This window comes from Pelophylax lessonae (genome assembly GCF_965119305.1).
Source record: "Pelophylax lessonae genome assembly, chromosome: 4".
NCBI classification, from domain to species: domain Eukaryota; kingdom Metazoa; phylum Chordata; class Amphibia; order Anura; family Ranidae; genus Pelophylax; species Pelophylax lessonae.
Genome location: NC_138771.1, coordinates 113,040,800 through 113,066,345, shown reverse-complemented (window position 1 = coordinate 113,066,345; position 25,546 = coordinate 113,040,800). Strand labels below are relative to the sequence as shown.

The 25,546-nt window shown below is 42.5% G+C and overlaps 1 protein-coding gene across 1 annotated transcript in view; it reads left to right on the top strand.

The window, feature by feature from the left end:
• The first annotated feature begins 398 nt into the window (after positions 1–398).
• Positions 399–25,546, top strand: part of OTUD7A (OTU deubiquitinase 7A) — a 452,998-nt gene continuing 427,850 nt past the window's right edge. The window contains exon 1 of the mRNA XM_082256697.1: positions 399–527. The gene's annotated coding sequence lies outside the window, so the exon portion shown is untranslated. The remainder of the gene's footprint in view (positions 528–25,546) is intronic.

The window sequence follows — 25,546 nt, the reverse complement described above, 5'->3', positions numbered from 1 at the left end:
TTTGTACTGTGATTATATATATATATGGGTTCGTGCTGTGATTTTATATATATATGTTTGTACTGTGATTTTATATGTGTGCCTATATCACAGGACTGGGCTCGGCTCACGTGCAGGACTCAGGCAGCATCATCAGACACCGGAGGACCAGCATAGACTAGTTACGGCGTTCAAGGTAACAGCCAATCACAGCCCTGCTTTCCCCATCACCAAATCCCCCCCTTTGCCTGTCAATAAAGCCAGCCCCCTTCTCTTCTCACGGGCGCCACCTACCGGTCAAACGTTTTGATCGACAAGCGACTTAGCCAATGAGCCGCCCCCGGCTGCTGTCACTCACAGCCGGAGGCTCGGGGATGTGGGCAGGGCCAGTCGGTTGTCGTCACACATCTTGAAGACAAGGGGGCGGTCCACCAGTTCTGCAGGGTGAAGTAAGAAGAGATCGGATGCTGTGTTCGGAGATTGGAGGAAGCCTCCGCTAAAGCTGCTGCAGGGATGTGCCCGGAGGAGGCGGCGGGTGTATGACACAGGTGAGCGGATCCCGGCCGGGGAGGATGGATGGCATGGAGGGTGCATTGTGTGTGATGTCCCTGCACTGCAGAGATGGGACAGCGATCGGTGCCTCTGTCCCTGCACGGTCACTCCGCATTGTCTCATCACCTTGAATGGATGGAGCGGTCTGCCAGTGTGCAATGCAGTGCCGGCCGGCCGGGGCGTCCCTGTACATGTGTGTGACCTCCCCGATCCTCTCCACACCGACCGGGATGGGTCACCCCCCTCCCCCCGTGTCTGCATGGAGGAGACGGGCTGGGATGGAGCATTGGCCATGGAACAGATCATCAACACCCCCAATATCATCATTATTATCATCACCCCCAATATTATCATTGCCATCACCCCCAAATATTATCATCATCACCCCCATTATTCTCATTATTATAATCATCACCCCCAATATTATCATTATCATTGCCATCACCCCCAATATTATCATCATCACCCCCATTATTCTCATTATTATCATCATCACCCCCATTATTCTCATTATTATAATCATCATCACCCCCAATATTATCATTATCATTGCCATCACCCCCAATATTATCATCATCACCCCCATTATTCTCATTATTATCATCATCACCCCCAATATTATCATTATTATCATTGCCATCACCCCTAATAGTATCATCATCACCCCCATTATTCTCATTATTATCATCATCATCACCCCCAATATTATCATTATTATCATTGCCATCACCCCCAATAGTATCATCATCACCCATATATATTATCATCACCATCACCCCCAATATTATCATTATTATCATCACCATCACCCCCAATATTATCATTATTATCATTGCCACCCCCCCAATATTATCATTATTATCATCACCATCACCCCCAATATTATCATCACCATCACCCCCAATATTATCATTATTATCATCACCATCACCCCCAAATATTATCATTATTATCATTGCCATCACCCCCCAATATTATCATTATTATCATCACGATCACCCCCAATATTATTATTATTATCATCACCATCACCCCCAATATTATCATTATTTGTTATCATCCACCCCCAATATTATCATTATTATCACCATCATCCCCAATATTATCATCATCACCCCAAATATTATCATTATTTATTATAATCATCACCCCCAATATCATCATCATCATCACCCCAAATAGTATTATTATCATCATCATCATCCCAAATATTATCATTATTATCATCATCACCCCCAATATTATCATTATTATTGTTATCACCATCACCCCCATTATTATCATCATCACCACCAATATTATCATTATTTATTATCACCATCACCACTAATATTATAATTATTATCATCACCCCCAGTATTATTATTATCACCATCACCCCCAATATTATCGTTATTTATTATCATCATCATCACCATCACCCCCAATATTATCGATATTTATTATCATCATCACCCCCAATAATATCATTATTTATTATCATCATCACTTTCACCCCCAATAATAATATCATTATTTATAATCATCATCACACTCACCATCACCCCCAATATTATTATCATTTATTATCATTATCAACCCCAATATTATCATTATTTATTATCGCCATCACACTCACTATCACCCCCAATATTATCAATATTTATTATCATCATCTACATATATGATGGATCAGTTTCCATGTACCATGTCATGACCAGAATCCCCATCATTCCTATTATTATTATTATTATTATTATCATCATTTGTTATTAATAATATAATCATCATCCACCTGTCATAATCTGTGATTGCAGCTCTCAGGGTCATTGATCAGGTGATCACATCTACTAGTATCAGGGTGACTGCTCCATCCATTCGTCATATTAGGGTGACCACTGTGGGTGTCATATTGGGGCCATCCATGTGACACGTCGGGTGTCAGTGCTGAACACATTACAGTCACAGTGGGGATTGTCATGGTAGACACTTGTTTTTGCACTGCCACCATTGCTGCTGTCATGTGCAGTTACCATTGTGGACATCACTGTGTGCCAGGCGGTTATCACTACAGGGGGACCCCTGTGGGCTTCATCATAACGCTATTGTAGATGGGGTCACATTGTAATGTCACCTCGGGATGGCCCATGTCATTGTCACCAGCAGTCATGGTGTGCACAGTCACAGGACATGTGGAAGTTGGCTCTGTCATCTTGGTGTAACGAGACATCAAGGCCATGGGAATGGTGGAGTCCATCAGTTTGAGGCCTCATTCACGCGGCTTTAAATAACAAAATGCAATTACAAGCCTTATTTAATATTAATATTGTTATTATTATTGTTATTATTATTATCAGTGTATTATTATTATTGATATTCTTATTAATAACATCATCATTGTCCACCTTTCATAGTCTTTGATTGCAGCTTTTAGTGTCATTGATCAGGTGATCACATCCACAAATGTCAGGCTGACTGCTCCATCCATGTCACACGGCAGGGTGTCAGTGCTGATCACAGTTAGAATTGACATTGTAGACACTTGTTTTTTGCACTGTGCCACCTTTGCTGTTGGCATATACAGTTATAGACCATGCCGTGTAGGTGTCACTTGTGGGCTTCATCATAACACTATTGTAGATAGGGGTCACACTGTAGGGTCACCTCAAGATGACACTTGTCATTGTCACCAGCAGTCATGGTGTGCACCGTCACAGGGCATCGTTGTGGAAGTTGACACTGTCATACTGGTGTGGTGAGGCGGCATGGCCATGGGAACCGTGGAGTCCATCAGTTCAAGGCCTCATCCACACAGCTGTAACAAAAAAGAAAATCTGAATTACAATTACAAAAATCCTAATGGTTTTTATATTCTTAGTATTTGTATTATTAATATTATTAGATTTACCATCATTATTATCTACCTGTCATAGTCTGTATCTGTAGCTCTCAGCCTTATTAATCAGGTGATCACATCCACTAATATCAGAGTGACTGCCCCATCCATTCATCATATTAGAGTGACCACTGTGGGTGTCATATTGGGGCCATCCATGTGACACGGTGGGTGTCATTACCTGTTTGTGCTGAGCACAGTTGTCACAGTAGGCATTGTCATGGTAGACACTTTTTTTGCACTGTGCCATCATTGCTGCTGTCATGTACAGTTACCGTCGTGGACATCACGGATCAATACAAAGGGACCCCTGAGGGCTTCATCATACCACTGCTGTAGATGAGGGTCATGCTGTGTTGTCACCTTGGGATGGCCCCTGTCATTGACACCCTACAATGGTGTGCACAGTCACAGGACATGTCAGTGTGGAAGTTGGCACTGCCATCCTGATGAGGTGAGACATCCTGACCATGGGAACAGTGGAGTCCATCAGTTTTTTTGTAGCACTGAACATCCTGATAATACCGTGTAAATGACATCACGCCCGGGGATCCTGGGGTGCCATTTGTATTCGTGTCAGCAGAATGTCAGTAAGAAAAGCCAGACTTTGACTTTTAAAATGGCAGTGCCTGATTGGTAGCTTTGGGAAATAACAGCGTCCTTAAGGTCCCTTTCACAGTTATGTGACCTAAAGGTTGTGCGATGTTGCCGCAATTTGGACTGGACTGGAAACAATGCCTATGTCCACGGACCCCAGGGACTACTTTGAAGTCGTTGCGACTTGAAGTCGTACAGATATGAACAGTACTCATTGGAAATCATGGAGTATGACTTATAATGCGATTTTGCAGTCCCAAGTCGCAGGACAAGTCGCACAAGTGTGAAAGAGGCCTTAGGGTCGCTGTACACAATATTATTATTATTATTTTAATATAACCGGATTTTTACAGCGCCAACAGTTTGCGTAGCGCTTCACAACATGAGGGCAGACAGTACAATTACAATACAATTTAATACAGGAGGAATCATTACAATCTGAGCGTACAACCTTTGTACAATTATCTTTAAAGCGGAGTTCTGGTCAAAAATACTTTTTAAAAATAAAAATACCCCTTTAATACTAATATATCGCCAATTACATTAAGACTATTCTCAGATTACAGTACAGTACAGTATTTGATTGTAGATAATTTCTTACTTTTAAAAATGATTGTTTAGCACTGCCATCTCCGTGCGTCTGAAGCCGCTGTGTTCGCCGTTTCCTGATTTCCCTGCAAGCTGGCTACCCAGAATGCCGTTCGCAATCTCGCACATGCGCTGCAGATTGCGATCGGCAATGAGAGGAGCGGCCGGCCATGCCCATTGTCTCCTGGGATTGATGACACACATCTCCCAGGAGGCAATGCGAAACCGGAAGTGACGTCCGGGGCCTCAGAAGGAGGAAGTAGGACAAACAATCCTCTAAAATAAGGTAAGTGATCCAAAAAAAAAAAAATTATAGCCCAATTCATTTTTAAAAACCATATCACTGCTGAAATCTGTTAAGTTGAAAATTTGGGTGGAACTCCGCTTTAAATTGACAAAAATGATATAATATAAGGACCTTTCCATGCTGTCCTAACTTTCTGTATCCAATCAGGCAGTCCCTTGGACTACATAGCTGATGGTAGATCAAAAAGTACAATCAGATTGTAACGTGCGCGGTGAGCTTAGACCTCTTGCACACTGCAGCTTAAAAATGCTCAGTACAGCTTTTTTTTTTTTCTGAGGTAAAATAGAGCCCATTCATTCTTAATGTGCCTATGCACACAGCCGCGTAAATGAGCGCCGCGTTTTCTTCAGTAAGAACAAAATAGAAAAATCTGCATTTTTGGTCAGTAATTTGCGCCTGATGCGCGCAAATACGCGCGAATGCGCTCAAATTTTCAGGTACTTATATTTATTTCAGGTACTTATATAGCGCTGTCAATTTACGCAGCGCTTTACATATACATTGTACATTCACATCAGTCCCTGCCCTCAAGGAGCTTACAATCTAAGGTCCCTAACATACATACACAGTAGGGACATTTTTTTTTTTTTTATACAGGATCCAATTAACCTACCAACATGTCTTTGGAATGACCCAAAATGCCAATTGAATATCAAGAACGCTAGAATAAATTTACGCGCAATTACGCGCATTTGCGCGAAAATGCGCGCAACTGCGCAAAAATGCGGGCATTACAATTACGCCAGAAAACGTAGATGCTCTAACAGGAGTATCGTGTGTAAGCTGCCTAAGGCTGGCCATGCATGTTCAATTTTCTTGTAGAATTTTCTGTTAGATTTACCACAAACCACATAATATGAGGTCAAAGCTAATCAGCACTTTCCCTTGTATCCAATTAGGCAGGCCTTTGTACTACATAGTTGAAGGTAAATGTCAAGAAAATTGTACAGAAAATTGTATAATGTATGGCCAGCCTTAGTCTTCACACTTAGGCTGCATTGACATCTAAGCTACCCATGAGCGCTTTGTGTTTTCACATACGTTCACGGAATCCATGTAAACGCAGGCCATGCTTGGGGGCCATTTATTATTAATGGCACCCCAGACATACCTCAAATGTGCCAAATCGCGCCGTTAAAAAAAGTACAAAGCTCAACAGCCAAAAAGGTAAATGCATTTCCTGTGTGCATTTGTCCTGTGTAGGGCAGCCTGTTCAATCAAATATGCGTGTAGCATGAAAACGCATGGAAATACGAACAAATAACACATGTTCAGATGTGAGTGCAGACTTAAAGAGGAACTTTACCCCTCCCGTGTTTTTTCCTCTCTTATATTTTTTGGTTTCTTCAATACACATATTCACCCGCCCAACAAATCCAGTGTTGTTCTGTGGAGATCCACTCTTCCTGCGTGATCCTACACCACCACCTTGGTCCACCATCAGTTCACTATACACGTTACAATCTGCTTATACAATCTCCTCTGGATCTACCAACGAGTGCACAGGCCTGTCTGAAGGTGCTTTAGTAGATGAGGCCCAGTGTGTTCATAGCATGGAAGTCGAGGATACGTATTGTGGTCTGTATTCCTTGTATGTCTATCCCAGTACACCTGCTGTACCTTCATTTCATCACTTTGGGATGGTATATATAGGACTTGACACTTGCTAGGCCTGTGTAGACATCAATCGTCTGGTCTGGTCATATTTGAGGTCATAGAGCACCATAAGTGCACACAGAATACAATATTTAATGGTAGTATGGATCGTTGTACTTTAGATGTGATATGCGGTCTTTTGTTATCCAGTGAATGCACTGGATTGTTATTTTCAGTCGACCCCCCCCCCCCCAAATATGACCAGACCCGGGGGTTCTAATCCCAATGGGACAGATATAGCACATGAGGACCATAATATTCGCTCTGTAAATCAAAAGAGGGGTGAAAGCGGAAGTTACAATTCACTTTATCGAAGTATATCAAAAAGTAGGGATTGACCGATTATCGATTTTTGCTTTTTTTGAAGTATCGGTCACAAACTTGCCTATATGACCAATATTGCTGGTTGTATCAGAGTGATGCCTGCAGCTACAGGCATCACCCCGGTACTGTTTTTCAGAGCCGATGGTCGGCTTTTTCCGCAATAACAACCGATGCAGCTAAGCAGCCGCTCGGCTGTTATTACAAGCAGCAGGAGGTGATGTTTCCTCCCACCGCATTCTGCCGCTCCGCTTTACTGGGAGGCCCGAGCTACCAGCCGTCACGTCCATCAGCTGGCCGAAGACCCGCACAAAGCTGGAATCGGCTCTGATTGGGTCTCCGATGTAAAAACCCGCAAACAATGTCATGACATCACTTCCAGGTACTAAAGCCTGAAAGGTGCCAGATTTAAAAAAAAATCACAGTATTCAAATCAGACAATGAATGAATGCTTGTAAGTGCAGAGGAGGGTTTGGGGTCTTATAGACCCCCAGATCCCTCCATAAGGAGTACCTGTCACTGCCTATTACTGTCACAAGGGATGTTTACATTCCTTGTGACAGCAATAAAAGTGATGGAAAAAAAAAAATGTAAAAGGACAGTGTAAAATTAAACACTTTAAATGTACAGAATATCGGCTATCAGGCTAAAGGGTGGTCGGGAAATCGGTATCGACCCTGAAAAAACGATATCAGTCGATCCCTATCATAAAATTTTTTAAATGAGAATGGATTTAGCAGAAATGTAATCTGCCTATTTTTTGCTTTCCCTGGTTCCTCCCTCTTTCCCACATCAATATGCCAGTGACATCTTTAAAATCTTTTTGTTTTCATCATAGACCTTATTTTGGGCCATGTCACCATCACTAGGTCTCTGTGCTTCTTTAGGCGACGAAAGCAGATCATGGCTGGGAGGGTGCTGTACATAGCATTGCAGCTCTCCTCTGTAGCCCTCAGCCCTGATTCAGGTAAGGGGCTGGCTTTTGGAAGGAGTTATGCAAATATGAACATTTCTTGATGGGTGGATGTTTCTAGGCAGACTACATGTGCATGCAGAGTAGACTGCCCTAGGCATTGCCCATGTTATGATAATCCTCCATAATTGAAGGACTTTGATCCCAGTGATGGAAACGGTTGGGCCAAGGACATTCAGGTTGGGTAGGAAAGGCTAGAAGATGCTGGATGATCTCCCAACTGGAAATGAGATGGGCTTTATCTGACTTGCTAATGTACACAGTAAGAAGCTGACCGTGTGCAGTAAAAACACTTTCAGTACAGGAGTGGAGTATGTACAACTGTGCGAAAGGGAAGGCTGAAGTTCCTTCCAGTGGCAATTCCAGACTAGTAATATACAGCGGGTATAGAAAAGAATCACCCCGTTTAAAATCACAATACACGTTAGGAGGGGAACCCTTGGGGGAATCAAAAATGGAGAAGGATCTGGGAGTCTTGGTTGATGATAGATTAGGCAATAGCATGCAATGTCAAGCAGCAGCTGCCAAAGCCAGCAGAATATTAGCATGCATAAAGAAAGGGATGTATTCCAGAGATAAGACTATAATCCTTCCACTTTATATAACTCTGGTCCGACCGCATCTGGAGTATTCTGTCCAGTTCTGGTCGCCAGTCCTCAGGAGGGATATGTTGGAGCTGGAGAGAGTCCAGAGAAGGGCAACTAAACTAATTAGGGGATTGGAGGACCTTAATTATGAAGAGCGTCTGCAATCGCTTGATTTATTCTCCCTGGAGAAGAGACGTCTGAGGGGGGACATGATAGCAATTTACAAATATCTCAATGGGGATCTCAGCTTAGAAAAAAAGCTGTTCAGTCGAAGGGATTGCACGAGGACTCGAGGACATACAATGCGATTAGAGGAGAAGCGTTTTAACCTCAGGCAACGAGGAGGGTTCTTTACTGTTAGGGCTACAAGATTGTGGAATTCTCTACCACAAGAGGTGGTTTCTGCGGGAAGTAAGGTGGCTTTCAAAAGACTCTTAGACTTACATCTCAAGGATCAAAACATTAAGGGCTATGTGAGATGATTACAGCCACACACACCTACACAGGTTGAACTGGATGGACTATTGTCTTTATTCAACCTCAACTACTATGTAACTATGTAAAATAATAACATTTTGTTTGCAGGCTGAAATGAAGACAGACACAGTTTTTGTTTTATCCAGCTGTATTTACACACTTATAACATCCAAGTAGAGCTGCACGATTCTGGCCAAAATGAGAATCACGATTTTTTAGCTTGGAATAAAGATCACGATTCTCTCACGATTCTCTGTGTAACAAAAAAAAATTGGGATAACTTTACTGTTACGTTTTTTTTTTTATTCATTAAAGTCTATTAATTGCGTTTGAAAGACTGCTGCGCAAATACAGTGTGACATAAAATATTACAACAATCGCCATTTTATTCTGTAGGGTCTCTGCTAAAAAAATATATATAAAATGTTTGGGGGTTCTAAGTACTTTTCTAGCAAAAAAACTGATTTTAACTTGCAAGCAACAAATGTCAGAAAAAGATCCAGTCTTTAAGAGGTTAAACTTCCTTTCTCCCTGGCAGAGGGAAGAAAAAGATACAATGTAAACATTTTTGTTTATAGTTACTGGGAGACTTTGCTGATAGCCATTTGCTGGGAGGCTTTTTTTTTTTTTTTCCACAGCTGTTCTCTCTGCTATGCAGCTATGCAAAGAATCGAGCATATTTCAGGGTTAGATCGTCAGGAGGGGTGAATCGAGATCGCGATTTTCATACGATTAATCGTGCAGCTCTACATCCAAGTGAACGATACACCAACATATCAGAAAAATAAAAATAAATAAAAAACAGAATCACTGAGTTGGGAAAAGGATCACCCCTCTTATGTCAGTATTTTGTTGAACCACCTTTTGCTTTAATTACAGCCTTTCGCCTGTTGGGATATGTCTCTACTAGCTTTACACATCTAGACTTTGCAGAACTGTTCAGGTTCACTCAAATTTGATGGTGACCGTTTGATGCTGCCCTCTACTAGAAAGTTATCAATGGGAAGAAGATTTACCTTCCAACATGACTTGAAGACTGCAGTCCACAAACCGGCATCATCAACAGTCATTATTAGATTTATATAGCGCCAACAGTTTGCACAGCGCTTTACAATATGAGGGAAGACAATACAGTTACAATACAATTCAATACAGGAGGAAATGGAGGACCCTGCTCAATAGAGCTTACAATCTAGAAGCAGGGTCAAGTGAAACAAAAGGCAATAACTGTGGGGGATGAGATGACGGAGAAAGTGGAGGTATAGTTGTTAGATGTGGGTAGGATAGGCTTCTCTGAAGAGGAGGGTTTTCATGGATCATCTAAAAGCTAATAGAGTAGGAGCTAATCAGACAGATTGGGGTAAGGAGTTCCATAGGATTGGAGAGGCTCTGGAAAAGTCTTGGAGGCGAGTATGGGAGGAGGTGACGAGGGAGCTAGAGAGCAGGAGGTTTTGAGAGGAATGAAGAGAGCGATTAGGTTGGTATTTTCAGACTAGGCTAGTAATGTAGCTGGGGGCTAAGCTGTGGATTGCTTTGTAAGATGTTGTTAGTATTTTGAATTTAATTTGTTGGGTGAGCGGAAGCCAGTGGAGGGATTGACAGAGAGGATTAGCGGACACTGAGCGATTGGTAAAGTGGATGAGTCTGGCAGCAGCATTCATGATGGATTGAAGGGGGGATAGCCAGTCCTGAAAAGAAGAGTGGGCAAATATTGCAAAGTCTAGATGTGCAAAGTCAGGGTTAGGTGTGCTCCTACGGGGTGATTACTAACTGTGTGGGGGGTGGTGTATTTAGAAGAAGACAGAGATTTGTGTTTCTGCTTAGCAGATACAAAAGATCTCCATCTTCCTCTGTGACAGAACTCCAAATGATCGGCTGGTCCCAGCGGACATTGCGTCCGCGGACCCGCTGATTGGCTCCTGCTGTGTCCAGTCACAGCGGGAGTGGGTTGCCGGCGGCCCAGAGCATGAGCCGACATACAGGTACATCGGTTCATGCAGGAGGGCTGCCCTGCCGCATTATATGTGCATGGGGTGGTCCTCAAGTGGTTAACGTGTAACTATGGGCAAAATAGATGTCATGTACGATGCAGTCTATAACTAGTAACACACAGCAGTCTTTGTTTTTTTGGAGCCCCCCTGTAACATAATTTAGTACCTAGTGATTTTACCATTAAGTCTTGTTTTATAGCTTCCTTTACAGTGGAACTACAATCCCCAGTATACCCACCTCTTCCTTTCTTCCTTTCAGGGACTGCAGCGATTACATATCCCACCGGCCGCCTTTATCTTCTTCCTGGTTACTGGCTTCTCGGCCTCTCGATTGGCAAGCTGGGGATGTGATGGTCGTCCTGGCACAGCCAAAATTTGCCAGTAATACACGCTGATCTGCACATGTGCAGCTCAATGTACCTTCGGTAGAAAACTGCGGTAGTTCCGTAGTGCCACTTTCACAGACCAAGTTGTCCAGCAAAAATGGCAGCTAAGGGGTTGAGACAAAGCATTTGACAACGACGGGTGCTTACAATGGTCAGCTTTTTTTATTTCTGTAAAATGTTTATCCCAAGGAAGGGAAACAAAATGATTGCTGTAACCACTTAAAGGAGTTGTAAAGGCAGAAGGTTTTTTATCTTAAAGAGGTTGTACACCGAGAAATTATTTTTTTCTCTTCTTTACATCCTGAAAGAGAAACCCATAATGAGCTAGTATGCATCGCATAGTAGCTCATTATGAAATACTTACCTTAGAACGAGCCCCCGCCGTGCCGTCCGCTTACCTGTATGACGGGCGACATGTATAGTCGCCCGTCTTCCGGGATCGCGGCATCCGGCCATCTGATTGGCCGGAGCCGCGGTGACGTCACTCCCGCGCACGCGCGCGGGAGCCGACGGTCACGGCACGGGGCACTGAAGGAACGGCACGATCTGCCGTTCCTTCAGAGCGCATGCGCCAGTGACGTCACTGGCTGCATTAAAGGTAAATATCTCCTAAACCGTACATGTTTAGGAGATATTTACAGTACCTATAGGTAAGCCTTAATATAGGCTTACCTGTAGGTACAACTTCCTGAGGAGGGTTTACTTCCTCTTTAATACATTCTATGTATTAGGATAAAAAGACGTCTGTGGGATGCAGCCTCCCCAGCACCCCCTAATACTTACCTGAGCCCCATCTCTGTCCAGCAATGTCCATGAGTCCCTCGGCCATCCGGGACTCTTCCACCAGCTTGTCTGAGACACAGCTGTGGTGCCCATGGCTCCCATGGCTGTCAATCAAATTCAGTCCGCCAATCAGGAAAGAGAGAGGGGCGGGACTGACCCACAGCTCCGTGTGTCCATTCAGACCTTCTGAATGGACACACAGAGCCACAGCTCGGCTTGGGTGCCCCCCATAGCAGGCTGCTTGCACTCGACAGGAGGGAGGGGCTAGGAGCAGCGATGAGGGACACGAGAAGTGGAGGATCTGGGCTGCTCTGTGCAAAATCACTGCATAGAGGAGGTAAGTATAATATGTTTGTTTAAAAAAAAAAAATAAAGCAGTTGGAGTTAGTTGCTAGTTCCTTATGTAAAGTCCATCCAAATCTACTAGTTCATCTAACACGACCCTCTCCACTGATTGCCAGTGCTGCTGTCAAAGGGTGGCTATGCTGCTACTCCATAGATACAGTGAAGAAGTGAATGTAGCCACCCTAAGACAGGAGGTGCGTTACTGGATGATCACCAGGTGAAAATAATGGAACAAAAGCTTCAAAAGAAGAAAACTAATGCAGCCACTACATCTAATGATTGGTGAATTACAATATAATACATTTTTTGGTATTGGGTTTAGTTGCGCTTTAAATTCAGAATTCCTTTAACCACTTGCCGACCGCCGCACGACTATCTACGGCGGCGGTCAGCCCCTCACAGGCAAAGTGACGTAGGTCTACGTCGCTCGCCTGTGAGGGTTTAGGGAGCGAGCGCGCGCCGCCGGAGGCGCGCTCCCGCTCCCGCGTGGTCACGGACCCCCCCGCGCGTGTGACCGGCGGACCCGATCGCCGCCGGCCACTCTGCGATCGGCGGGGGAGAGGGAGAAAGTCAGGCAGCTTGTGTAAACAAGCTGCCTGTCATTCTCCTCTCTGTATGAGAGCTGATCACATGGATCTACTATGTAGATCCATTGATCACTCTGCATACAGTTGAAGCCACAGCCAATCACAGTTAGAATCACGCCCCTAGGGACACACACAGCCCCTCCCTCTCAAATAAAGTTAACCCCTTCACTACCAGTGTATTTTTACAGTAACAGTGCATATATATAGCACTGATTACTGTAGAAATGTCACTGGTAACCCCAAAAGTGTCAAAAATGTCAGTCAAGGGTCCGATCTTTCCGCCGCAATGTCGCAGTACCGCAAAAAAAATCGCAGATCGCCGCCATTACGCGTTAAAAAAAAAAACAACAAAAATGACAAAAATCTTTCCCTTTGTTAGTAAACGCAATAACTTTTGCGCAAACCAATCAAAATACGCTTTTTGCGATTTTTTTTACCAAACATAGGTAGCATAAAACAAATTGGCCGAAAATATTAAAAAATTTTGATTTTTACATTTTTTTTTGGGGGAATTTCATATAAAAAAAAGGGAAAAATATTGCTATTTTTGCAAAATTTACGCTCTTTTTTTGTTTATAGCGCGTGATCAAAAAATCGCACAGGTGATCAAATACCACCAAAAGAAAGCTCTGTTTGTGGGAAAAAAAGGACGCCAAATTCGTTTAGGTACAGCGTCGCACGACCGCGCAATTGTCCGTTAAAGTCACGCAGTGCCGAATCGCAAAATCCCCTCTGGTCGTTTAGCAGCCAAATCCTCCGGGGCTTAAGTGGTTAACGAAGAACTCTGGGGAAAAGTTTTATTTTTCCATGCAGTGGGGCTGTGCCAACCAACACTGCAGGAGTTAAATGCTTGTTTAGTGTAGGGGAGCAAAAAAAGCTATACTAACCCAATCCTTCGATCCTCTCGAAAACAGAGCTTCCCCATTTCCAGCAGTGCATTGTTCCTGCTGTCTCCACATCCAGAACCGATCTATGGGCGTGATGACGTCAGAATCAGTCCATTCACAAGGCTGCCAGCATGTGGGGGGGGGGGGGGGGCAGGAGTGACAGGGACTGGTCTTGTGTTTGGAGGATCGGCGGATTAGCTAAGGATATCTCTGCTCTGCAATACAAAAGCGAGTAGTTAAAGTCTTACTAAACCCACAACAGTAAGATCAGTCTGTATATGCAGTAAAGCATGCTTGCTTGCTTGCTATACTCACTGTGGAACCTAAGGGGTTAAGCCTCCACATTGTGTAAAAAGGCTGTTTGATTCTGTCTTCTCTGATCCTTTCCTTGTTTACCTGTCCCCTGATAGTGTCCTAAAAACACAGTCTATGGAGTCAGGCTGCACATGCTCAGTTTGGTGTGTATTGCCACCAGAGAGGTTTTTTTCCCAGCACTGTCCAGACAGAGGGGTCAGGGGTCTTGCAGCCTCTCATAGGATAGTCAGAAAACTCCTCCTACAAGCTTTAACCAGTGCTTGGCTGGACACTGATAGGAGTCCCAAGACTAAGACTGCTATATACTGCTGATGAGAAAAGGTATTTAGCAGTTTATATTTACTAAAACTATTGCATTTCCATGTTCTGTGTACTGTGGGAGACCAGATCTAGTGAATGCAGGCTTCTGGGTTTAGTTACCCCTTTACCCATGCGGGCACAGCCCAAATGCATGGGGAAACAAATTGCCCGTAGTTCTTCTTTAAATAAGGCCTACAACTAGTCCTGGAAGATGTTTTAGTTCCCATTTATGAAAATGTCTCCTAGAAGACAAATCAGTGTTACCCAAGGGAAAGAATATTATTTTTTTAGATGCTTTTGAGTCGTCTGCGTTCTTATGAATTATGATTCGGGTCATTCAATGTCCTTCACAAGTGATAAATGTAAATGGGTTGCAGGGGACACAGCTGTAACCAAGCCTTAAGGGAACTTGTTGACTGCCCTATGATCATCATGGCTACAAATGACCTTTTCTTCACAGGGATTGGGACTTTTCTACCTCTGTGATCATCTCTATTGATGCTTGCAGAAATCAAACATCATCTGCATAAGTTCCAATAGGGTCTTTGGTTCCTCGCCTAAAGCCTATTACACATTATTAGAAAACCAAATGAAAATATCTGTATTTGGAACAGTTGTTTGATTTTCTGTTCCTTAGTAGACATGGGCCGGACACCCCCCTGTTCGGTTCGCAGCAGAAATCCAGAACAGGGGAAAAGTTCTAACCCGAAAGGCAACTCCATCAAAAATCTATGGGAGCCAATCAGGAAAAACGAAAAGTCCCCATTTTGAAGACTTACTGTATATGCAAGTGACTGGCCATAAAAGGGGTATGAGGGTCTGGGCACTGCCCTGGGGGATATGTATCAATGGAACTTTTAAAAACAATTGCTTTTTCAGGAGCAGTGATTTTAATGATGCTTAAAGTGAAACAATAAAAATGAAAAATTTTAAAAAAAAAAATAAAAAAAAAAAAATAAATATAATGCCTGGGGAGTCACCTTAGTCTGCCTGTAAAGTGGCGCATCTGTAGCATGTATAGAACCTGTTGCAGCAAAAATTAAATGTCTAAAGAAAAAAAAAAAAAACTAGTCAAATCACATTTAAATTGACTCACGGTTGCAATTGCCAGCGCCCGGCTATTGAAAAAAACGAAGTGGGCCCCCCCCCTCAAGTCCATATCAGACCCTTTGTTTTTGTTCTGCTATTTTTTTACTGGCAAATTTCGTTGTTTTTTTTATTTCTTTATTCAGCTGTCAGCGGGGAAGCCCATTGAAGCCCAGCCCTGCTCCTTAACAACCAGCTGTGACTGTGCCCTGATTGGCAAGGCTTTGCCCAGCCAGGGCGCAGAATGCAGGTCATTGCAGGATGTTCTTTGGGGCGAACACCCGCCGAGCACCCTGCAAATTCGGGTGTTCCCTGAACGGAACAAATAGCCAATGTTCAGCCCGAACTCATGCTCAGCCCAAACTGTTCACCCAACACTATTCCTTAGCATTCTGATTTCGAGAGCCAGGGTCGACTAGTCAGACAAAAATTTCCGAAGGGACATGCTTTAAAATTTTTCCCATTAGTTATCAGAATGAATGATTTTTGTTTTAGCTTGTACAGTATCCAGAACATTGAATGAACAAGATCACATCCTGGAAGAAGACAGCAACAGAAAATTTTGGAGACATGAACAAATGATCAAATGCAGGATAACAAAAGATTTTTTTAAATAAAATATAAACTGCCCCCCCCATTAAACTGCAATAAGCAGCAGATGGGGGTTGCTTGATGCTTTTTTTTGTTTAGGGAACAAAAAAAAGATTTACTTACCTAATGCTCTGCTCATCCCCATAGCTAGACCAGTCCCTGCCGCTTCTTTTCCTCCCCACGCCCCAGTGGCCTAAGGTCCTGATGTCATCAAGACTAAAGCAGGGTCTATAGCCCTGCACTGGACATGATAGTACAGTCCACTGCCAGCGCGTGGAGGAGCAGAGGATCATGTAAATTTCTCCTTTTCCATAGACAGAATAAGCTATTAACTCCTGCAGTGCGGGCGCATGGAATTCTGCTTCAATTTGTTAGTGTATTTAAATCTGCTGCTCCAATACTCCCCTCCCCTCTAGACTGAAGATGCTGCTGTCCAAAGGTGCCCCCCGTTGCTCATTCATACAGATTGTAGGCACACAGGTGGTGTGTTATTGGTCAGAGCACCAGCTGACAACAGAGGAGAAAAAGCCTAAAAAAAGAAACCTAATATAGCCACCACCTTCTAATAAATGGTAAGCTGCAATTAGATTTTTAATTTTGGGTTTAAAGTGATACTAAGCACATACTATTTAATTTACATTGTCCCTTCTCTTTTCTTATGAGGATGATGGCACTGTAATTATTTTAATAAAATTAAAAAATCGAAGCACCTTTTTCCTAATCGATATACAACTGTCACATAAATTACCTAGCTTTTTCCCAGCCTGTCTGCAGAGAAACATAAGCAGGAGGAGCTTCTAGTCCTCTGCTGCTGGTCACAAGTTAAAAAAAAAACAGCCTTTGGAATACAGAGCAAAAATAAATATATAATAGCAATAATCTGTTTTTTTAAATTATCATACAAATATATATTTGAAATCAAATCGTTATTATTTTGTGGAAATAACTTGGTGTGGGCAAATTTTTGCCAGTCACAGGCTGTGCCACGCTCCTCCAGCCTGTGTCTTAGAAGGAGAGGGAGGTGAAGCCTCAATTAATCTACATGTAATATCCCACCCCCATTGTGTTTAGCTGGTTAGTGGATATGGAGGGGAAGGGAGGAAGTGGGCTGTCATTTACCGCTGTGTACGCCCACATGTGTGACTCTATAGTCATGGGCTGCTCAGAGGTGATAGGGAGGAAATGCTCAGCATAGAAATTCACTGAAAACTGAGCATGTGCAGAGTTGCCTCCACAGCTGCAAAATCCCTCTATGCTGAATTGGGGACATGGGCAGAAAGTGGAGACAAAGGACAGCAGGATCAACCATGTTTTTAGCAGAATATAGAAAATGAATCTCATAGTGACTGAGTGAGTATGAACAGCATGTAATAAACCATTTATTGATAGCTTTTTATGATGTGGGTTTAGTGACACTTTAACTGCTTGCCTACTGTATAACTTACATATACGGCAGCTGTGCCACGCAGGATCATGTACCTAGTATGTAATCCTGCACTTCCAGGTCTGGGGCATGCACACATACCGCTGGGGACCGGCTCCCACTGTACTTAGACACAGCAAAGCAGAAGCTGATCAGCGGGTCCGCCGGGGCCCGCCAATTGTTTGGGACACAAGCAGAACAGCAGTCTCCCTATGTAAACAAGGCAGATTGCCATGTCTCTGCAAAGCAGGAACATGGATCAATGCCTTCCCCTAGTAAAAGCACCTCTAACATCGTACACAAGCACTGACTAGGCACACAGTTAACCCTTTGATCGCCACTGATGTTAACCCCCTTCCCAGGCAGTTTCATGAGTACAGTGACAGTGCATATTTTTAGCACTGATCACTATATTAGTGTCACTGGTTACCAAAAAAGTGTCAAAAGCGTTTGGGTACAGCATCGAGCGACTGTGCAAAAGTGTCAGTTAGTGTCCGATTTGTCTGCCGCAATGCCGCAGTCACGCTACAAGTCGCTGATTTCCGCCATTACAAAAAAAACAAAAAAACGACAAATTCTATAAATATATCCGATAGTTTATAGACACTATAACTTTTGTGCAAACCAATCGATATTTGCTTATTGGGATTTTTTTTTTTATCAAAAATATGTAGCAGAGTTCATATTAGCCTAAATTGATGAAGAAATTAGATTTTTTTTACAATTTTTGATTTGAGATGTTTTATAGCAGAAAGTACAAAATGTTGTTTTTTTTTTTTCAAAATTGTCGCTCTTTTTTTGTTTATAGCGCAAAAAATTAAAAACCGCAGAGGTGATCAAATACCACCAAAAAAAAGCTCTGTTTTTGGGGAAAAAAGGACATCCATTCTATTGGGTACAGCATGGCACGACCACGCAATTGTCAGTTAAAGTAACGCAGTGGCGTATCACAAAACATGGCCTGGTCAGGAGGGGGGGGGGGGGGTTGGAGGGTAAATCTTCTGGAACTGAAGTGGTTAATCTCGCTTTCATTTTTATATATTTTTTTTCTTTTGTTTGTTTTTTTGTTTGTATTCAGTGCGATCAGGGACTGTATATACCTCCCCTTATTGAAGCTGTAGCTGCATCATTGGCCAGCAGTAGTGTTTGTGTGCCCGCAATTTGGGATGTGCACGTATTTCTTTTCGGTCTCCCTTTAACTGGAACATATCCAATGCTAGGTAGATGGTGGATTATTATGGTGGTGGGATTGTTTTTTTTTTTTCTTCTCCTTTATATGTTTGACGTGATGGATAAATAAATGTATGATTATTATGTTTGTTTATATATTTATTTGTGCTGATTTTTCTTTTTCGTACACATTAAACAGTTGTAGATTATATGTGGATAACAAAAAGTCCTTTTAATTGTAAAAAAACAATATCAAAATAAAAAGTAGGTAAAAAGGCGCTGGTGATCTTGGATGTTTAAATAACTATGTCAGACCTAGTTCTGTTTGTCTGATGTAAAAATTGTATAAATTATTATATAAATACAAAATCACATAAAATGGTATAGATGCTGATGGCACATATATATACTGTGTTCTGTACACATAAAATGACCGATAAAATATCTATAAAACCAATAACGATTTAAAGTGCAGGTGACACACAATTGTGTTGTGCAAAAATTAAATAAAGTGCTTGATAGTGCCAAAAAAATTAATATATTTACCATATACTACTTGATGTGGACTAAAATATACAATGAATATATAAAAAAATAATAAATTATTTGAGTACATATAAGGTGCTTAAATAGTGAGCTATGGTCCAAGCTGGAAAAACAGTTTGTGCAAAGAAAATTGTTGCTTGGATATCAAGTGCTCCAGTGATTAGATGTGCCACTCTTTGCTTCCTACCAAATGCAGGTAGGTCGCAAGGACCCCAAACGCCTGCGATCCCTTTTATTAGGTGGATCAGACCATATGGACTCCTCCTCTTCACTTTGATTTTAATGTAGCTTTTTATATATCCTTAAGTTTGAAGCCCGGTAAAATCCTCCCTCTTCAGTAATAGGGGCGCTCGTAGTCTACGTGCTCTCCAATCTTACGGAGAGGAGTTTTCGGTGTGACCAGTAGGGGTCGCTGTGGTCTGCTGTGTTTTTTCTATGTTTATGTATACAGTATTGGAATTAATAAATGCTTTTTATACTTCTGTAGCACTGCCCCCTAGAGGACTGCTGATAATTGCACTTTCTGAATTCCCCTGGGTTACCCGTAGCAACAGTCTTTGGAAACGTATCACTTTAGATACCTGGCTCAGACAATGAACAGTCCAGGGGATTTGTTTTTTGTGTTTTATTTGGAACTGGGATGGGAGAAGGGATGAGTGGGATACTCCAACTATGAACTATGCACAAATCTGAGGACAACTAGCTGTGGTGTGCGGCAAGGCCACTGCTTCACCTTGTCACTGAAGTGAAGATAAAGAATATGATCCTGTTATATTTTCTCTTCGGGGTCCTAACTTGGCACCCCTTTCTCTCTTGCTGTGCGTGCTAGCCCCTGTACACTGACACTCCACTGGAGTGGTCCCCTTCCTGGGCAGAACCCTGGCAAGCTTCCTGGTACTCACGGACACTGTTTTTCCCAAGGTTGCTCTGCCTCCAACTCCAATCGTCAGCATCCACTGGACCTCCTGGCTCAGCACCACACTTCTGGCTCACTCACTAGGCCGACTGCCTGTGACCACCTTCCATACAGACAGGAGGAGAGACAGCTGTCACCCTCCTCCTGGGACCTGGCTTCCCACCCAAAGACACCCTGTCACATGTGCCCTTGGCTTTTATAACATATCCCAGGATTCACCACTGTTTGTGCCAACCCACTGGGATAGTTACAAAGCCTGTGTGTCACTGGCTGGGTTTCCTCCACTGTCCATCAGGCTCCCCTATTGGATACAGTGGGGACTCTCCCTCAGACCAGATGAATCACACATGGACACATGCAACAGGCATAAATACTGATCAGGCTCCCCTGATAAGCATATGAAGCAGGCTATATTTTACCTGCTACTCCCCTGTTAAGCAGGCAGAGCAAACTACTCTCCTTCCTAGCACCTATCTAGGAGGGTGCTACACTTCTTTTAAACAAATTGTATCTGTGTGTTATTAGTGTTTGGTCTATGGGAGATACCATCTAAAAAGCCCATTTTCTGTCATCACAGTGGTTCTCAATTCCGGTCCTCGGGACCCACTAACAGGCCAGATTTTAAGTATTACCTTGGGGAGATGCAGACTAGAATACTGCAATCACTGAGCAGCAAATTAGATCACCTGTGATGTAATTTAGTTATCTTGCAAAGCTGGTCTGTTGGTGGGTCCCGAGGAGTTGAGAACCACTAATCTAGGACATTCTAGGACGGTCTACCTCGCTTTAAACTTCTTGTAGTATACACAGCACATACAGTGCCTTGCGAAAGTATTCGGCCCCCTTGAACTTTGCGACCTTTTGCCACATTTCAGGCTTCAAACATAAAGATATAAAACTGTAATTTTTTGTGAAGAATCAACAACAAGTGGGACACAATCATGAAGTGCAACGAAATTTATTGGATATTTCAAACTTTTTTAACAAATAAAAAACTGAAAAATTAGGCGTGCAAAATTATTTAGCCCCCTTAAGTTAATACTTTGTAGCGCCACCTTTTGCTGCGATTACAGCTGTAAGTCGCTTGGGGTATGTCTCTATCAGTTTTGCACATCGAGAGACTGAAATTTTTGCCCATTCCTCCTTGCAAAATGGCTCGTGCTCAGTGAGGTTGGATGGAGAGCGTTTGTGAACAGCAGTTTTCAGTTCTTTCCACAGATTCTCGATTGGATTCAGGTCTGGACTTTGACTTGGCCATTCTAACACCTGGATATGTTTATTTGTGAACCATTCCATTGTAGATTTTGCTTTATGTTTTGGATCATTGTCTTGTTGGAAGACAAATCTCCGTCCCAGTCTCAGGTCTTTTGCAGACTCCATCAGGTTTTCTTCCAGAATGGTCCTGTATTTGGCTCCATCCATCTTCCCATCAATTTTAACCATCTTCCCTGTCCCTGCTGAAGAAAAGCAGGCCCAAACCATGATGCTGCCACCACCATGTTTGACACTGGGGATGGTGTGTTCAGGGTGATGAGCTGTGTTGCTTTTACGCGAAACATAACGTTTTGCATTGTTGCCAAAAAGTTAGATTTTGGTTTTATCTGACCAGAGCACCTTCTTCCACATGTTTGGTGTGTCTCCCAGGTGGCTTGTGGCAAACTTTAAACAACACTTTTTATGGATATCTTTAAGAAATGGACAGAGTTTCCCACCTCAGCTGTATATCTCTGCAGTTTATCCAGAGTGATCATGGGCCTCTTGGCTGCATCTCTGATCAGTCTTCTCCTTGTATGAGCTGAAAGTTTAGAGGGACGGCCAGGTCTTCTTAGATTTGCAGTGGTCTGATACTCCTTCCATTTCAATATTATCGCTTGCACAGTGCTTCTTGGGATGTTTAAAGCTTGGGAAATCTTTTTGTATCCAAATCCGGCTTTAAACTTCTCTACAACAGTATCTCGGACCTGCCTGGTTTGTTCCTTGTTCTTCATGATGCTCTCTGCGCTTTAAATGACCTCTGAGACTATCACAGTGCAGGTGCATTTATACGGAGACTTGATTACACACAGGTGGATTCTATTTATCATCATTAGTCATTTAGGTCAACATTGGATCATTCAGAGATCCTCACTGAACTTCTGGAGAGAGTTTGCTGCACTGAAAGTAAAGGGGCTGAATAATTTTGCACGCCCAATTTTTCAGTTTTTTATTTGTTAACAAAGTTTGAAATATCCAATAAATTTCTTTCCACTTCATGATTGTGTCCCACTTGTTTTTGATTCTTCACAAAAAAATTATAGTTTTATATCTTTATATTTGAAGCCTGAAATGTGGCAAAAGGTCGCAAAGTTCAAGGGGGCCGAATACTTTCGCAAGGCACTGTACTTACTGATTCTCATCTCTTTGAAATGACTGAAACAAACTTAGATTTAAAATTTTTGGCCTAAAAAAAATCTAAAATATGGCAAGGAATTTCTACCATAGAGAGCTGGATTATGTGTTTGTACTCTGCGATCTGGGCATCTGTCAGTTTCTTACTCATTTGCTTGGTCTGCGTGTGTATATTTGGTTGCCGTGTATTCTGATCCCCCAGGAATGGCAAGAATTGTTGAATCAAGATTGCAGAATGTATGCTTGAAATATCAAATGTCATTATAGAAGTAAACAAGTCTGCAATCAAATGCCTAAAGTGCAAGTTCTGCGACGTCTAAACATTTCATCGTATATGAGCTCCAGTATAATAGCAGCCTGGGCTAATCTTGTAATTGGCCGCTGTTACAGGGCTGATCAGAAACACGGCAGTGCAAGTATGTAACCAGAAACTGTTCACCTCAGCAGTCTCATGACTGCACAGCCAACGTCGACGAGCCTACACTAAAATCTTGTGTTTCAGTGCCTGCAGATCCTGGCGCGGTGCCTGACTAGACACCCGAGTCTTCCATATAGTTCATAAATCACAGCTGTAATCGCAGCGAGGGTTTGTTATTTAAAGAAAATAGATTGAACACTATGTGAAGCGCCTAGAACAACCAGTAGGGTGGATGTAATCAAATACTAATTAAAAGGCACTTTTCCATGTATCAGATCCTGTAAGTACATTCTACCTCCACTGCAAATTACACACCGCCAAAGCGAAACGCATTGTTTACACTTGATTACATCTTGCTGCAAATTTTTCCACCTGATCAACATTTCTGTGCCCCCTTTGCGCTAATTGTATCAGTTATATACTGAAAGGGTCATTTGGAAAAAAGTAATAAAATACATCAAAGCACAAAAAAATAATTAAAAATTATAAATGTGTTCTACCGCGCACAGAACGTGATAGCAAAGTATAGTGATAGTACTTGTGCCGCTACTTACTGCATAAACCATATTTAACCACTTGTTGGCCACCTAATTGTAAATATACAGTGTTGATCAAAAGTTTGGGCACCCCAGGTACAAATTTTTATTAATGTGCATAAAGAAGCCAGGGAAAGATGGAAAAATCTCCAAAAGGCATCAAATTACAGATTGGAAATTCTTATAATATGTCAACAAAAGTTAGATTTTATTTTCATCATTTACACTTTCAAAATAACAGAAAACAAAAAAATGGTGTCTGCAAAAGTTTGGGCACCCTGCAGAGTTAATATCTAGTACTGCCCCCTTTGGCAACTATCACAGCTTGTAAACGCTTTTTGTAGCCAGCCAAGAGTCTTTCAATTCTTGTTTGAGGTAGCTTTGCCCATTCTTCCTTACAAAAGTCTTCTAGTTCTTTGAGATTTCTAGGCTGTCTGTCACGCACTACTCTTTTAGGGTCTATCCATAGATTTTCAATTATGTTGAGGTCAGGAGATTGAGAAGGCCATGGCAAAACCTTCAGTTTACGCCTCTTGATGTAATCTCCCGTGGATTTCGAGGTGTGTTTAGGATCATTATCCATTTGTAGAAGCCATCCTCTCTTTAACTTAATCTTTTTCACAGATGGCATCAAGTTACCATCCCAAATTTGCTGAAATTTTATTGAATCCATTTTTCCTTCTACTCGTGAGATGTTCCCTGTGCCACTGGCTGCAATACAACCCCAAAGCATGATTGACCCACCCCCATGCTTAACAGTTGGACAGAGGTTCTTTTCATTAAATTCTGTGCCCCTACTTCTCCAAACGTACCTTTGCTCATTCCGGCCAAAAAGTTTGATTTTAACCTCATCGGTCCACAGAACTTGTTTCCAAAATGCATCAGGCTTGTCTATATGTTCATTTGCAAAGTTCAAACGCTGATTTTTGTGGTGAGGACGTAGAAGAGGTTTTCTCCTGATGACTCTTCCATGAAGACCATATTGGTACAAGTATCTCTTTACAGTGGAATAGTGTACCACAACTCCAGTGTCTGCCAGATCTTTCTGGAGGGATCGTGCAGTCAAACGTGGGTTTTGAATTGTTTTTCTCACAATCCTGCGAGATGTTCTGTCTGATATTTTTCTTGGTCTTCCAGATCTTGCTTTAACTTCCACTGTTCCTGATGACTGCCATTTCTTAATTACATTCCGAACAGAGGATATTGACGTCTGAAAAAGCTTTACTATCTTCTTATAGCCTTCTCCAGCTTTGTGAGCGTCAACTATTTTCAGTTTCAGTTTTCTAGACTACTGCTTAGAAGATCCCATGGTGCTGATTGTTGGGGCAAGGTCAGATGAGTCTGGGCATTTAAAACCTTTGAGATTGACATCACCTGGTCTTCCCAGACGATGATTGAGAACAATCCATGACACTGGCAGGTCTTAGGCTTGCAAAGGGGGCAGTGCATGCTATAAATTCTGCAGGGTGCCCAAACTTTTGCAGACACCATTTTTTTGTTTTCTGTAATTTTGAAAGTGTCAATGATGGAAAAAAAAACTAACTTTTGTTGACATATTATAAGAATGTCTAATCTGTAATTTGATGCCTTTTGGACATGTTTCCATCTTTCCTTGGCTTCTTTATGCACATTAATACAAATTTTTACCTGGGGTGCCCAAACTTTCGATCACCACTGTAGATCAAGTCTTTACAGTTAAATACTGGGGTTGTGGCAGCTAGCTATCTTTTTTTTTTTTTCTGCAGGCAGTCGGTTTTCATATAAAAGTGGTCTCAGCAGCGGATTCGCTAAGAGATCACTTTTTTATGCAGTGGGAGAGGTGCCCCCCCTGCCACTTCCCAGTGGTTCCCAAGCTTACCTGAGCCGTCAGAAAGCTCAGAACCAATGTGATGTGGCCGACGGCTAGGCAGTAAGCTGAGTGGGGGCTATCTTGCCCTCATGCCCTTGGAGGACCGGAGCAATGTCT